This window comes from Dendrobates tinctorius, unplaced genomic scaffold (genome assembly GCF_039654945.1).
Source record: "Dendrobates tinctorius isolate UK_male_01 unplaced genomic scaffold, ASM3965494v1 ptg000091l, whole genome shotgun sequence".
Taxonomy (NCBI): domain Eukaryota; kingdom Metazoa; phylum Chordata; class Amphibia; order Anura; family Dendrobatidae; genus Dendrobates; species Dendrobates tinctorius.
In genome coordinates, this window is record NW_027361759.1 from 5,449,062 (window position 1) to 5,467,171 (window position 18,110).

General features: G+C 41.8%; 1 protein-coding gene across 14 annotated transcripts in view; it reads left to right on the forward strand.

Annotated features, from left to right (window-relative positions):
• The window catches only part of ABI3BP (ABI family member 3 binding protein), a 733,533-nt gene that overhangs the window by 713,294 nt on the left and 2,129 nt on the right, over positions 1–18,110 (forward strand). The window lies entirely within an intron of this gene.

Sequence of the window (18,110 nt, forward strand, 5' to 3'; positions counted from 1 at the left end):
TCTTTCACAACTTAGAGCATTTTCCACCCTGTTTCAATTCCCTCCTCCTTACTCTCTTTACTTGTCCTCTGCATTCATTGTTCCTCACTACTTCACCACAACCCAGCTCAACACTAGTGTTCTGTTTATCAAGAGTACTTTACTCAACCTGCAGTTCCACATCTTCCTTGTCTTTAGGGAAGCTATGGTGCCAGTATGGCTGGTACCTAACTAGTGCTGATGCACTGGAACTCCTGCCCAAAGCACTCTACTATTCATCTCACTTATTCAGTCCTGTCAAGGCCCATTATCTCCATTATCTTCAAGAGTTATAAACTCTTGGTCTTTCTGCTAAACGTCCTCTCCCAGGAAGCGTCTCCGGTAGACCACTCTGTCCCTTAGTCACTTCTGCTCTGGTTCACACTATCTTTTTCCTTGGGTCTCCTCTCACTTTAGGGACACCCCAGAATGCAGAGCTGCTCACAATGGTCCTTAAGTTCTTTCTTTATGTACTCCAGGCCCTGTAAGACATTCTAACAGAAAACCATCACTTTCCCTTCAACTAAGCACCTCCCACTCTGGGCTAGTCCAAACATTAACTATCATTATCCCTACTGTCAAACTACACACACACTATCAGCATCATTAACATCTTTAAGACACATCACATTTCACATAATACTGTACATCACAGTTCACATTACATCACTTAACATTATGCTTGTTTCTTCAAAGGGGGAACATGAGCAGTATGTCCATCTCCTTACAAATACTCATTTTAACCCCTTTACCCCCGAGGGTGGTTTGCATGTTAATGACCTGGCCAATTTTTACAATTCTGACCACTGTCACTTTATGAGGTAATAACTCTGGAACGCTTTCATGGATCCCAGTGATTCTCATGACACATTGTACTTAATGATAGATGTAAAATTTCTTTGATATGACTTGTGTTTATTTGGGAAAAAATGGAAATTTGGCAAAAAAAATTAAAATTTTGCAATTTTCCAACTTTGATTTTTCATGCCCTTAAATCACAGAGTTATTTCATATAAAATACTTAATAAATAACATTTCCCACATGTTTACTTTACATCAGCACAATTTTGGAACCAAATTTTTTTTTGTTAGGAATTTATAAGGGTTAAAAGTTAAACAGCGATTTCTCATTTTTTACAACACCATTTCATTTTTTTTAGGGACTACATCACATTTGAAGTCACTTTTGAGGGTTCTATATGATAGAAAATACCCAAAAGTCACACAATTCTAAAAACTACAGTCCTCAAAGTGCTCAAAACCACATTCAAGAAGCTTATTAACTCTTCAGGTGCTTCACAAAGAATGTTTGGAATGTTTAATAAAAAAGAACATTTAACTTTTTTTCACAAAAAATTTACTTCAGATTGAAATTCTTTTATTTTACCAAGGGTAACAGGAAAAATTGGACCCCAAAAGATGTGCAATTTGTCCTGAGTACGCTTATACCCCATATGTGCAGGTAAATCACTGTTTTTGTGCATGCCAGAGCTCAGAAGGGAAGGAGCGCCGTTTGACTTTTCAATGCAAAATTGGCTGGAATTGAGATCGGACGCCATACCGCGTTTGGAGAGCCCCTGATGTGCCTAAATAGAGGAAACCCCCCCACAAGTGACACCATTTTGGAAACTAGACCCCCCAATGAGCTTATCTAAATGTGTGGTGAGCAGTTTAAACCCCCAAGTGCTTCACAGAAGTTTATAACGTAGAGCCATAAAAATAAAAAAATCATATTTTTTCCACAAAAATCATCTTTTTACCCCCAATTTTTATTTTCCCAAGAGTAACAGAAGAATTTGGACCCCAAAAGTTAGTGTGCAAATTGTCCTGAGTATGCTGATACCCTATATGTGGGGGTAAACCACTGTTTGGGCTCATGGCATAGCTTGGAAGGGAAGGAGTGCCAGATTTTACTGTTCTGGTTTGCAGATGCCATGACCCACTGGGAGAGCCCATGAGTTGCCAAAACAGCAGAAACCCCGGTAAATGACCCCATTTTATGAACTACACCTCTCAATGAATTCACCTAGAGGTGCAGTGATCATATTGGCACCATGGGTGTGTCACAGAATTTTATACCATTGGACAATGAAGTCAAAATAACTACATTTTTACCACCAAAATTTTGTTTTAGCCAAAGATTTTACATTTTCACACAAGAAGTAGGTTAAAATGGCAACAAAATTTGTCCCACAATTTGTACTGAACATAGCAATACCCCATATGTGGCTGTACAGTGCTACTTAGGAGCAACAGAGAGCTATATGCCTATTCAAGTGAATGGGTCTGTGAACATGTCAGTGTGTTTCCATGGACCGTGTGTCCGTTGGCAAAACACACTGACATGCCCATTTTTAATGTCAGCACGAGCCATAAAATGTCCCGCACATGTGCATACACATAACACGCATGAATGTCATCCATGTGACACGCGTCGGCGCCAGGGAAGAAGTGTTACAGTAAGCGCTGTTCCCTGGCGCAGGGTGATGAAGACACAGCTCTCCTCATTCTTCCCTGCTCTGCCAGCTATCGGCACGAGCAGGGGAAATTAATGAGAGTTACATTGAAGTAATAAAAGAGACAGCAGGTGGCGGCTGATGGGACTATTACTCCCATCAGCCTACCCCTGCTGCTGCTAATAATAGTGACAGCAGGAGTGCCGAATGGGAGTATTCATCAGCCGGCTCCTGCGCTGTAAATAAATAAATGAAAAAAACGGCGTGGGGTCCCCCCATTTTGCCTTGCTAAAGCTCACAGCTGGGGGCTGGTATTCTCAGGCTGGTAAGGGGCCATGGATATTGACCTCCCCCAGCCTAAAAATAGCAGCTTGCAGCTACCCAGAAAAGGCACATCTATTAGATGCACCAATTCTGACACTTGCCCAGCTCTTCCCACTTGCCCTGTAGCGATGGCAAGTGGGGTTCATATTTGTGGGGTTGATGTCACCTTTGTATTGTCAAGTAACATCAAGTCCACAGTAATCTGCTGTGAAGACACTGAGCTTGAACTGCAGCGACCTCATCACTGGCATTTTCCCATGGTCCTGAGGTCACCACAGTTCACCACAGTTCAGTCTGGCTGAGAAAGCAGCCTCAGTGACATCTTGGCACCGTCCAGGTTGAAAACTATTTTAACCCACAGACATGGATTACGGCATGGGACAAAATGACGGACAGGTATGATATGTTATTTTTATTTTATTTTTATTACAGGAGAACGAGGGCTTTGCTGGAATTAGGCGCAATAATAAAAATGGAAAACTGTGTTTAGTCTTATTTCAAATAAAAGACTTTTCTTCTGGCTGTGTCTTTATTTAACATGTAACTATAGGATTAGTAATGGATAGGTGTCTTATAGATGCTTCTCCAATACTAAGCTGTGGACTTGATGTCACCTGACAATACAAAGGTGACATCAACCCCACAACTGTTACCCTACTTGCCACCGCTAAAGGGCAAGTGGGAAGAGCCAGGCAGAGTGCTAGAATTGGTGCATCTAATAGATGTGCCTTTTCTGAGAAGCTGTGGGCTGCTGTTTTTAGGCTGGGGGGGGCCTATATCAATGGCCCCTTACCAGCCTGAGAATACCAGCCCCCAGCTGTGAGCTTTAGCAAGGTTCGTTGTCAAAATTGGGGAGGACCTCATGCTGTTTTTTTTAAATTATTTATTAATAATTTAAAAAAACAGCCTGAGGACCCCTCTATTCTTGATAACCAACCTTGCTGAAGCTGACAGCTGAGCCCCCAGCTGTGAGTTTTGCCTGGTTGGTTAAAGAAAATAGGGGGGAGCCCACCTCGGGTTTTCCATTCATTTATTTAGCTATATCGCAGGTGGCGGGGAAGGAATACCCCGATCATCCGCTAATAACAGTGACAACAGGTGTCGGATGATGGGAGTAATAGTCCCAAAAGCCCCCACCCGCTGTCATCATTCTGATTTTAATATAACTCTCATCATTTTCTTCTGCTCACACCAATTGCCAGCAGAGCAGGGGAGAATGATGAGAGCCATCTTCAGCACCTGCCGCCGGGGAACAGCACTTACTGTAGCGCTTTTCCCCGGCGGCCGTCCATGTGGTACTGAAGCGGCACATGGTTGCCACACGTGTGCCGCAAGTATTACATTCACAACACATGGACATGGATAAATCTGGTACCGGTTTTTCTGGTACTGGAAATATCAGGACGTATGAAACCGACCTTAAAGATGCCTTTATTGCAAAAAAAATAGTTTTTGCATCACCACATTTTGAGAGCTATAATGTGTACCATATTTTGGCCCACAGAGTTATGTGAGGTCTTTGCGGGACAAGTTGACACTTTTATTGGTATACCTCATTTATGTGATTTTTTTTTTATGTTTGGTGCTTTTATACAATAAAGTATTTTATGTAAAAAAAATAATTTTTGCTTCACTTTATTCTGAGAGCTATAACTTTTTTATTTTTCCGCTGATGGAACTGTATAGTGGCTTGTTTTTTGCGGGACAAGATGATGTTTTCGGCGGTACCATGTTTATTTATATCCGTCTTTTTGATCGCATGTTATTCCACTTTTTGTTTTTTGTTTGGCGGTATGATGATAAAGCATATTTTTTTTTGCCTTTTTATGGTGTTCACTAAAGGGGTTAACTAGTGAGACAGTTTTATAGGATGGGTCGTTGCGGACGTAGCGATACCAAATATTTTTGAGTAAAATGTAAATTGTTCTTTTAGTCTACAAACTTCTGACAACATGTCTCCAAATTTCCAAGCAATAAACTTTTTTTTTTTTTCTGAAAAGGAGAAATGGTCAAAATTTAAAAAAAAACAACCTCAAATAATGCAAAGAAAACAAGTTCATAATCATTTAGAAACAACAATATTAATGTTTTATCTCAAGAAGAGTTCTGAAATCAATATTTTGTGGAATAACCATGATTATTAATCACAGCTTTCATGCATCTTGGCATGCTTTCCACCAGTCTTTCACACTGCTTCTGGTGCAATAATTTAAACAGTTCTTCTTTGTTTGATGGCTTGTGACTATCCATCTTTCTCTTGATTACATTCCAGAGGTTTTCAATGGGGTCAGGTCTGGAGAATGGGCTGCCCATGACAGGGTTTTGATGTGGTGGTCTCTTAATTTTTGACAGAGCTGTATATTGATTTTTTATTATTATTTTTGATTTTTCTTTTAAATATTTTTACAATTATGAGGATAACTAAGGAGCCTAGAACAATGCCTGAAAAACAACCCCACAGCATTAACCCTCCTACATCAAACTTTACATATGGCACAATGTGGTCAGGCAGGAAGCGTTCTGGCTTTCACCAAATCCAAATGCAGACTTGTTTAGACCGAGAACCGTGATTTGTCACTCCATAGAACATGTTTCCACTGCTCCAGACTCCAGTGGTGGCAGGCATTATTCCACTCCTTACCATGGATAGCATTGTGCTGGGTGATGTAATGACTGCATGCAGTTGCTCAGCTGTGAAGCTCCCTGTACTTGATTTTTGAGATATTAATGCCAGAGGACGCTTGGACTCTGAAGTCATTTAGTCAGAAGAGTGTGGGCGACTTTTATGCACTCTGCTCCTCAGTACTTGGCAACCCCACTGTGTAACTTTACATCTGCCACTTTGTGACTTTATTATTGTGGTGCCTTGACTTTTCAATAAAACCACTCACAGCTGATCCTGGAACATTTTGGAGGGAAGATTTTTCACAAACTCACTTGATACAATGTTGACATCCTATTACTGTACAACCGTTAGTAAAGACAGACTGCATGGCTAGGGGCTGGATGTTATACACCTGTGACAATGGGACTGATAGAAGAATCTCAATTCAATGATTAAAAAGGTATGTCCCTATACATTTGTCCATACAGGGTATATTTTATTCTTTTTTAATTAGAATTAGCACTACTTGTGCATGGTCACACATGCCACACACAATGCTATTAAGGCCGAGAACAGCATCTACCTGGTGCTTGTCTTTTCTGAACAAATATTGTAGATCATTAAATATACAGATTAATTCATATTTTACATCCTATCTTGCATACATTTGTCACCTCTGTGTTATACACAATTGTACTTTAAAAAGAACCTGAATTATTGTAAGTAGCTGTAAGTTGAACACTGACAAATATATTATTCCTCACATTGTACCATAAACAGTAATGTAAAAATGATGATAATAATAATGTAAGCTGTACTTAGAAAAAATAGAATGTTATTTTAATTAAGCAGCAATATACTGAAAGATCCATGTATTAAAATAGATACAGTATGTGCATTAAAATGGCAGATAGACCCATGTATTAAAATAGTTCAGCCGGAGGACATGCTGTTTTCAGTTCCAGGAAAAATGTCATGTAATAATTAGATTAATTAGAAGCATACTACTTAGACCCATAGGAATATCAGATTAGTCAAACATGTAAGTGATTGTTAGTTTTCAACGCATTGAAAACATGTAACATTTTCTTCATCAGTTGTCACGGGCAATTCATTATAGTGCACGACAGGTCAATTCTTCATCACCGCTTTCATACATATGGACGTTCAGCCATGTGATTTTGGCCATGAAATATAAAATTATGCTACACTAAGACAGACCTGTAATTTCTGGTTTGTGGATTAAAGAAAATGTTTAGGTGAGGGTTTTCTTCTCAACTGTATTTGAGGGAGGCAGGGGAGGGTATGTGCCCATCCAGGGTGCCAAAGTGCCAACAAGCCACTGTTCATTGACTGTGGAATTAAGGGGAACCTGTCACCCCCCCCAGGCATTTTTAAGTAAAAGAGCCACCTTGGGCAGCACTAATGCTGCATTCTGTCAAGGTGGCTCTTTTATTTAGCGTCCCTTCCACCGCAGAAATAATTTTTAAAATTGGTCAAATATACCTGAAGTTTGACCGGGGGGCAGGTCTTTCTCCCTCTGACACAGACGCCTCACATCCATCACTCATTTCTTCCTGATCACTTGATCATAACAGATGCTTGCTATGCTATGCAGTTTGAAGTTTATACCAGCTCTGTCTTTTCTTTTTCAGCCTGTATAGCATTTAATGAGCATAACATAGTGAATAGAAACATCTGCACTGCCAATGGTTTTATTATACCTGGAAGCCATATGATTAACAAGGGTGTTCCCAACATAGCAGAGCAGCTGGGACTCGGCAAACTCAGATCAGCCCTGCAAGTGAGTGTTAGGTCACACCTATGGGCAGATTTTCTCTTGTGACTGGGCCATGTTATCGCCTGTGGAACATATTTTAGAGTTGAGCGATACCGTCCGATACTTCAAAGTATCGGATCGGAATGGATCGGCCGATCTTAAAAAAAAGTATCGGTATCGCCGATTCCGATACCGGAAGTCCCATTCAAGTCTATGGGACTTCCGGTATCGGAATAAGAAAAACCCTGTTTTTCCCTTGTACAGCCTCTCTGGGGTCTGTACGGGCCTTTCGGGGGGCTGTGCCGGCCTGCCAGGGTGTCTGTGCAGGCTCCGGTGGTCTGTGCCGGCCTGCCGGGGGGCTGTGCCGGCCTGCCGGGGGGGCTGTGCAGGCTCCGGTGGGCTGTGCCGGCCTGCCGGGGGGCTGTGCAGGCTCCGGTGGGCTGTGCCGGCCTGCCGGGGGGCTGTGCCGGCCTGCCGGGGGGCTGTGCCGGCCTGCCGGTGGTCTGTGCAGGCTCCGGTGGTCTGTGCCGGCCTGCCGGGGGGGCTGTGCAGGCTCCGGTGGGCTGTGCCGGCCTGCCGGGGGACTGTGCAGGCTCCGGTGGGCTGTGCCGGCCTGCCGGGGGGCTGTGCCGGCCTGCCGGGGGGCTGTGCCGGCCTGCCGGTGGTCTGTGCAGGCTCCGGTGGGCTGTGCCGGCCTGCCGGGGGGCTGTGCCGGCCTGCCGGGGGGCTGTGCAGGCTTCGGGGGTCTGTGCAGGCATCGTCCGATGGGACTACAAGTCCCATCGGGCGATGCCTGCTACCATGACAGTGATTGACACATTAGCCAATGATGGGACAGTAGTAGTCCCATCATCCGGCTAATGTGTTGAATGTAAAAAAAAAAAAAAAAATTACATGCTACATACATGCTACATTCATACTACATACATGCTACATTCATACTACATATATACTACATGCAACATACATACTACATATATACTACATGCATGCAACATGCATACTACATATATACTACATGCAACATGCATACTACATATATACTACATGCTACATACATACTACATATATGCTACATATATACTACATGCATGATACATACATACTGCATGCTACATACATACTACATATATACTACATGCATGCTACATACATACTACATATATACTACATACATACTACATGCTACATACATACTACATACATACTACATACATACTACATGCTACATACATACTACATATATACTACATGCATGCTACATACATACTACATGCTACATATATACTACATGCTACATACATACTACATGCATGCTACATACATACTACATACATACTACATGCATGCTACATACATACTACATGCTACATACATACTACATATATACTACATGCATGCTACATACATACTACATGCTACATATATACTACATGCTACATACATACTACATGCATGCTACATACATACTACATGCATGCTACATACATACTACATGCTACATACATACTACATATATACTACATGCATGCTACATACATACTACATGCTACATATATACTACATGCTACATACATACTACATGCATGCTACATACATACTACATACATACTACATGCATGCTACATACATACTACATGCTACATACATACCACATACATACTACATATATACTACATGCATGCTACATACATACTGCATGCTACATGCATGCTACATACATACTACATACATACTACATGCTACATACATACCACATATATACTACATACATACTACATACAATACATTCATACAATACATACATAGACATACAGTACATATAACATAGAGTAACATACTTACCAATACTTGTCACATTGTTCCCCGAAGCCATTGTCTTTTAAAGGAATAAATATTAACATAACAAACCACAAAAATACTCACCCACGATCCGAAGCAGTCCACGAGTGTGTCCCACGACGATCTTGGGTAGAGAACTGCAGCATCAGCTGATGCCGCCGTTCTCTACGGGCTGCAGGAATCCAATGACGGAAGGTAGGTATCCTTCCGCACTGTATTCCTCCGCCACTTAAAAAAAAAAAAAGTCCCTAGTCTCACTTTATGCCATTGCTGCGTGGGAAATTCCCACACAGCAATGGCATAAACTGAGACTAGGGACTTTTTTTTTTTTAAGTGGCGGAGGAATACAGTGCGGAAGGATACCTACCTTCCGTCATTGGATTCCTGCAGCCCGTAGAGAACGGCGGCATCAGCTGATGCTGCAGTTCTCTACCCAAGATCGTCGTGGGACACACTCGTGGACTGCTTCGGATCGTGGGTGAGTATTTTTGTGGTTTGTTATGTTAATATTTATTCCTTTAAAAGACAATGGCTTCGGGGAACAATGTGACAAGTATTGGTAAGTATGTTACTCTATGTTATATGTACTGTATGTCTATGTATGTATTGTATGAATGTATTGTATGTAGTATGTATGTAGTATATATGTGGTATGTATGTAGCATGTAGTATGTATGTAGCATGCATGTAGCATGCATGTAGCATGCAGTATGTATGTAGCATGCATGTAGTATATATGTAGTATGTATGTGGTATGTATGTGGTATGTATGTAGCATGTAGTATGTATGTAGCATGCATGTAGTATGTATGTAGTATGTATGTAGTATGTATGTAGCATGCATGTAGTATGTATGTAGTATGTATGTAGCATGTAGTATGTATGTAGCATGCATGTAGTATATATGTAGTATGTATGTAGCATGTAGTATGTATGTAGCATGCATGTAGTATGTATGTAGTATGTATGTAGCATGTAGTATGTATGTAGCATGCATGTAGTATATGTGTTATGTATGTAGCATGCATGTAGTATGTATGTAGTATGCATGTAGTATGTATGTAGTATATATGTGGTATGTATGTAGTATGTATGTAGCATGCAGTATGTATGTAGCATGCATGTAGTATATATGTAGTATGTATGTAGTATGTATGTAGCATGCATGTAGTATGTATGTAGCATGCATGTAGTATGTATGTAGCATGCATGTAGTATGTATGTAGTATGTATGTAGTATGTATGTAGTATATATGTAGTATGTATGTAGCATGTAGTATGTATGTAGTATGTATGTAGCATGTAGTATGTATGTAGTATGTATGTAGCATGTATGTAGTATGTATGTAGCATGTAGTATGTATGTAGCATGCATGTAGTATATATGTTATGTATGTAGCATGCATGTAGTATGTATGTAGCATGCATGTAGTATGTATGTAGTATATATGTGGTATGTATGTAGTATGTATGTAGCATGCAGTATGTATGTAGCATGCATGTAGTATATATGTAGTATGTATGTAGCATGTAGTATGTATGTAGCATGCATGTAGTATGTATGTAGTATGTATGTAGTATATATGTAGTATGTATGTAGCATGTAGTATGTATTTAGTATGTATGTAGCATGTAGTATGTATGTAGTATGTATGTAGCATGTATGTAGTATGTATGTAGCATGTAGTATGTATGTAGCATGCATGTAGTATATATGTTATGTATGTAGCATGCATGTAGTATGTATGTAGTATGTATGTAGCATGCATGTAGTATGTATGTAGTATATATGTGGTATGTATGTAGTATGTATGTAGCATGCAGTATGTATGTAGCATGCATGTAGTATATATGTAGTATGTATGTAGCATGTAGTATGTATGTAGCATGCATGTAGTATGTATGTAGTATGTATGTAGTATTTTTTTTTTTTTTTTTTTTAACATTTAACACATTAGCCGGATGATGGGACTACTACTGTCCCATCATTGGCTAATGTGTCAATCACTGTCATGGTAGCAGGCATCGCCAGATGGGACTTATAGTCCCATCGGACGATGCTTGCACAGACCCCCGGACATCAGCACAGCCCCCCGGCAGGCCGGCACAGCCCCCCGGCAGGCCGGTACAGACCCCCACAGGGTGCACAGCCCCCCGGCAGGCCGGTACAGACCCCGGGCAGTCCACACAGCCCCCCGGCAGGCCGGCACAGCCCCCCCGGCAGGCCGGTACAGACCCCGGGCAGTCCACACAGCCCCCCGGCAGGCCGGTAGAGACCCCCGGAAGGCCCGAAATGACGGCGCATCATGATGCGCACACACCGCGCATCATGATGACGTCAGGCTGTCAATCAACTTTGAACTTCCGATTCCGATGCCGACTTCCGATATTGAAAAAATATCGGAAGTCTGTATCGGAATTCCGATACAGCAAGTATCGGCCGATACCCGATACTTGCGGTATCGGAATGCTCAACACTAATTGTGATTAGAGATGGGCGAACCCGAGCAGTAAAGTTCAGCGTCCGTACTGAACACCTACCGTTCGTGCACGGACACCGAACACGGACTTCACCAGGAAGTCTGTGTTACTGATCGCGTTCGGCTGCCTGAACACTGGGTGTTTGTCATACTGCCATGTGCATGGCAGGGCGGAAAACACCGCTTCTGATCGGTGGTGAAATCATCCCCGCCGGTCAGAGAGCTGTGGTTCCCACGCTGTCAAAAGACAGCATGAATGCTCAGCTGTGATCAGAGGTATAAAGTTTACCTCCGGTCAATGGAGTCAGCTGATGGGAGCGGTAGTCCTGCAGCCACTAATAACAGTGAGAGCAGGAGCGGCGGATGGGAGTATTCATGAGCCGCTCTTGCGCTGTAAATAAATTTAAAAAAACGGCATGGGTTATATTTTTGATAAACAGCCAGGCAAAACTCACAGCTAGGGGCTGCAACCCTCAGCTGTCAGCTTCAACAAGGCTAGTTATCAAGAAGAGGGGTCCCCACGCTTTTTCTTTTCAATTTTTGAAATAAATAATTTTAAAAAAAAAGCGTTGGGTCCCCCCATTTTTGACAACCAACCTTGCTAAAGCAGACAGCTGGGGGCTGGCATTCTCAGGCTGCTAAAGGGCCATGGATATTGGCCCTCCCAGCCTAAAAATAGCAGCCCGGCAGCTGTCCAGAAAAGGCACATCTATTAGATGCACCACTTCTGGCACTTTGCCCGGCTCTTCCTACTTGCCCTGTAGTGGTGGAAAGTGAGGTTCATATTTGTGGGGTTGATGTCACCTTTGTATTGTCAGGTGACATCAAGCCCACGGCTTAGTAATGGAGCGGCGTCTATAAGACACCTATCCATTACTAATCATGGATTGGCAGGCTGTGAGTGGTTGTCTCATTAGCATTTTTGCACCTGTGTTAAATGGGTCCACTGTATCCTGTAAGTGCATTTGTTTGGAGGCCTGGGCAGGTAAACATCTCTGCCTTTTTCTGCTTGTTTCTGTTTGGTAAAGCACATCATTCTACTGTTTACTGAAAACGGAATGAGGCCTATAATGAAAAGAACATAGTACCTACAGACAAATATGGCGGACAATCAAAGATGTTTTGGGGTGCCTTGATTGTGTGCAAGGCATCATGAAATCTGAAGATTACCAAACGATTTTGGGTCATAATGCAGTGCCCATTATGAGAAAAAGCTGGGTTTGCTTCCTGTCATGGGTCTTTCAGCAGGACAATGACCACAAACATTCTTCAAGAAGCACCCAGAAATGAATGGAAATAAAAGTGCTGGAGAGTTCTGAAGTGGCCAGCTATGATTCAGAATCTAAATCCCATTGACCACCTGTGGCAAGATCTTAAAAATGCTGTTTACAAGAAGGCACCCTTTAAATATGAGAGACCTGGAGTAGTTTGCAAAAATGGTCCAAAATTCCAGTTGAGAGGTGTAAGAAGCTTGTTGATGATTATAGGAAGTGACTGATGCAGTTATTTATTCCAAAGAGTGTGCAACCAAATATTAAGTTGAGGGTGTCAACAATTTTGTCCTGCCCAATGATGTCCAATTTGCCTTTTTTTCTGTTATTTTTTGTGTGTGTTGTCCTAATACGCACAAAGGAAATAAACATGTGTATAACAAAAGAAGCGTAATTGCCATAATTTCATAAGGAGAAAGAAATATTACAATTTCTGGAACAATTTCAAGGGTTTCAAAACTTTAAGCTTTCTGCCATGACTGCATAAGCACACACATACATAAAGTGGCATATAAGAGTTTGGGCACCCCTGGTCAAAATTACTGTTATTGTGAACAGTTAAGCAAGTTGAAGTTTAAATAAAATCTAAAAGGCCTAACGTTAAAGATGACACATATCTTTATTATTTTATTATATCATCAAGAATTTATTGAAATTTCATTGAGTTCATTCTTGCCATTACCTGTGAAATGTTCCCCGTGATGACATTGGCTGCATCACAACCCCAAAGCATTATTGATCCATTGCCATGCTTAATACATGCCACTGTATATAACCCAAGTAGATAGATAGATATAGATTTTTAAAATATGCAAATTACACAGTGATTTACATGACACACCAAAATATTATACAGTTTCTCACATCATATTGTCACATCAATTAAAAAAGTTATGGTGTTGTATGTCCCGGTCTCAGTTCCAGCACCAGTCTTTGCTTTCGCCTTCCTGTATGATGGGCTACGTGTGCGCTAGTCTGCGCCAGGTTACTATAGTAGTAAGACACGCTGCTACCATGTGCTTTCCAGAATTCTAGTCACATTTCCCACGTGGCGCTTCAACAGCCAGGCGTCTGATTATCTAGTCAGTTGCTTTCGAGTGCTTCCTAGCAACTCAGCTCTGTTGTTCCTGACGCTGTTTGCACCATCCATTCTGCTGCATCAAGATGCCTGCCAGCCTACCTTCTTCGTTATTCAAAGGTGCTGTCTGCACCCTCAGCTCTGCTTCGAGTTATCTGCCAGCCTAATTGAATCCGCTATTGTAATGTGTTATCCGTACCCTCATCTCTGCTTCATCAAGGTACCTGGCAAAAAACTTATGTTTGCTAATCCAAGGCTCTGTCAGCACACTTAGCTCTGCTGATTCAAGGTACCTGTCAGCACTCTTGTTTCTGCTGTTTCAAGATGCTGTCCACACCACACTCCACTTTGCTGAATTAAGGTACCTATTTCCAAACTTGATTCTGCTTTTCAAGGTGCTGTCCAAACACTGAACCCAGCTGCATCAAGGTAGCTGTCTGCACACTTATCTCTGCTGATTCATGGTGTCGTCCTGCATCTTCAGTTTTGCTAGCAGAAGTGGTACAATGTGCTGTCTTGCTAGTCCAGTTCCACTTGCATCAATGACTCCACTCTTAACTAAGGCATACTCCAGATGTGATCTCACTAGATCTCTATGCAGTAGGATCAAAATCTTCTTCCTTCTACGAGTTATTCCTTTAGCTGTGCAGCCAAGTATCCTACTTGCTTTTCCAACCGCCTGTTTTTCCCGTAAATCCTTCTCTTGTAAAGTCTTGGCTAGCACAGAACTGCTAATACACGGAGGGATCCTTCTCCTCCAGTGCAACACAATACATAATGACCATTTTTCCATTAAAGCTAAAATAGTTTTCCATGTTACCCCCCAGGAATAGTGACCCTATGATACAAGTATCATGTAATTAGGAAATAGGAATACCTCACTGACCAAACCATCAGTTATGTCAATTATAGACCTATTAAAAAGAACAGAGTCTCCTGAACAGAACCGTGTAGTCCACTACTGGTAACCAGACTGTACAAAAAAGTAACACTCCCATATCTATCATGTTACCCAACTGTAAATCCACTGAACTGTCAAAAGATCGAGTCCAAGTTATAATATTGTATGTATGTTTTCATTATGTGGAACTACAGCAAAGGTTTTCAAAAATCTAGACAGGCCATTGCCACAGCACCATCTTCATCCAACACTTTTGCAACATAGTCATGGAAATCAACTAAATTGTTTTAACATGATTTTCCCATAGTTTGACATTCTATGTAGCATCCAATAACTTGGTTTTTTTTTAGTTGGTAAATTATCCTCTTTTTAAGGAAAATTTCTATTATTCTTACTCCAGCTGTTACACTAACATTATCATCCTTGAACCCTGTCTCTGTTGCGGCAACCAGTTCCAAATAATCTGATTTTGTACAAAAGAGAAAAAAAAGTGATGGCACTCACCATTCTGTCGTGAAAATTCTTTATTAATTAAAAGGCATTGGCATAGGAGGAACGTACAGAGAGTGGACAATGGCCGTTTCACGCACTTGTGCTTCAACGGGACTTTTCACAACAGAACGGTGAATGCCATCACTTTTTTTTCTCTTTTGTACAAAATCAGATTACATGTTTGCTTTTCTGGATTGAGCACCCGTTCTGACGGTATTTTGGCGGTCGGTCCAGGTGTGTGATTTTCGACTTGAATAGCAGTCATGGAACTGCTTTGGAGTTAAGGAGCAGTGCCGAATCTTCTGTCTCTCTTATGTATTTAGTTCCAAATAATCCCTAGTCGTGATGGCCATTAACTCGTAGAGCTTGTTGCACAAAAACATTAGTTATGTTTTGTTATATTCTGACATTAACTGAATCTGCCAACAACCATGGCCCCAATTTATCATTTGCGTTTTTTATCTCAATTTTTTTTCTAGTGTTGTAATTTCCAGTTCAGATTTTTTTAGCCAAATTCTTCGATCCATTTTGCCAATTATTAGCTCAAAAAGTTACACATTTCACAAAAATTGAACCAAAATAACTCCAGTACATATAATTACTCCAGGTGTGGACTGAATTACATTTGTACCAAATTTGGTGACTTCTTAAGAAAGTTGCATTTCATGAATCACCGTAAGGGCTCGTGCACTTGACCATATTTTCAGCCCATGTGAGATCCCACAAATCATCATATCGCACTCGGGCCAATGTTATTCTATCGTGCCGTGCACATGTCCGATTTTTTTCCTCAGACAAAATCTGTCCAAAGAAAAAATAGCTACATGACCGAGTTTGGTCCAATTATTGCACTCGGTTGTACAAGTCAATGAGTCTGTGGAAAACATCACTACATCTGAGTGCAGTCCAATATCCACAAGCTGACAAAATGGAGCAGATGGAGACAATTTTTTTTCAACTTCTCCTCATCCGAGAGAATCAGATAACGCTGTGATCACACTTTGATCTAATTGTATTGTGATTTGCATAATCAGCCCGATTGTTTTGTATGAGACAATATATACGGTGATGTAAAAACTAGAGAGAATCTAGAAGAGAATATAATATCGGAATCTGTTTTGCTCTAGGTTGATCTCTAGTGCAAGAAAAATGTGTGCACACGTTTCATTTTTGTCTCATTTTTTCAGTTCAGATTTGTCACAATACCTGAAGGGTTTCCTGATGTTAGCAAAGTGAATGAGAATCCTGAAGTCTCATGCACGCGTTGCTTATTTGTGACTTGCTGAAGATTTATATCTGTCCCAAATCTGCATGTCAGCTCTTTCAACTTGTAAAAAACGCAACAAAATTGCTCGTATTTACGCTGCAATTTTCCTGCCAAGAGATGCAGAAATTCCTATATCAAATACGTGTGCGCGTGTAGGGTCGGTAGGCCGGGCTGGGGGGTGGTCCCTCTGTATACCACGCAGTGGCGTACAGACATAAGATGGAGGCAAGTTTCGGGTGCAACAGGTCCAAGTTTATTCTCTCTCCGTCCACACAACGGCCTCACAGCACACCACAATTCTTTTCAAGGCTCTCCGGTTACAGAACACATCGACGTATCGTACTTTTCACCAGGGACGTATATCTACGCACTGTCTCTTCGCACTTAGTGACGCTCTGACAGCTCCGTCACTGTGGCTGCCTTTGGCCTGAACACCAACAGTAATTTTACTGGTCAAACGTCGTTTCCTATATGATATCCTTCGCCCGGAGCCTCGTCTATACTGCGTTACTTCGTGTCAGGACCACCCCCCTGACTTCCTTTCTCCACAGTCCCCTGGTTAGGTTCTCCTCACAGTGCACTAACTGTCACATTCTCCTCGTCACTTGAGCTCCCCCTGGGGGCTGGAACTTTCTGGAACCCTCCTGTCAAATTTATAGCTTTCCCGGTTCCCTGTGACTCCGCCTCCCATGACCAACGGTTTCTAAAACCCTAAGCTGATGTCAAGTCCTGAACTTACACTCCTCCCTGCCATCTAGTGGTCAACCCAAGGTACTGCACGTCACCTACACTTTCCTGTTTTCCTTTCTGAAATCTGACCAGTCAGTCTGTCCGTCAGGTCACCTTCCCTACACGCATACCCTAATCCTCAAAGATTTACAGTATGAAGTGAACTGTATGCACTGTGGGACACATTGTGGAACTCTGAACCTGCTGAGCAAGCTTTTGAGAACAAGATATGCTTAAAGGGGATCTGTCATGAGATTCATGCTGCCTACACTGCAACCAGCATGAATTAAACACTGGCTGCATCCATGTATGTTTTTACATCTAGAAAGACATTAATGGACTATGTGACCCTTATGGCTTCTCCCTGTCCCAAACCCTTTGACTGACAGATCTCTCCCTATGTGTGGGAGGATGAGTTATGTATTTCTGAGGGAGTGCAGGGCGCAGGATTCCGGTGCTGTAACTGACGCTGATGGGAGGGGGTAAGTATTAAAATGTGGACAGGGTGCAAGGATTTCTTCAACTCACCGCACGCCCCAGAGCCTGGAAGAAATCATTAAAATAAAGACAGAATATAACATTTTTCATGTTGGCATTGTTTTCATATGGATAATAATATATCATTGTTTATTACACATGGTTGCTAGACATCCCCCCCAACATTTAGCTTCTTTCCTTCACCGCCCATTGTATCTTTCTTCAAGCCAATCCTTTGAGACCCACGGGGCTTTGGCTGATATCTTTAGGGACAGGAGGGCTAGTTGTCTGGAGCGGGGGCTCTATATTCGCTATAAACTTAGGGTGCCAACCTACGCTGATAGGCAGGGCACAGTAAAGGGTAAAATTGCCCTCCCCCTCCACTTGAAC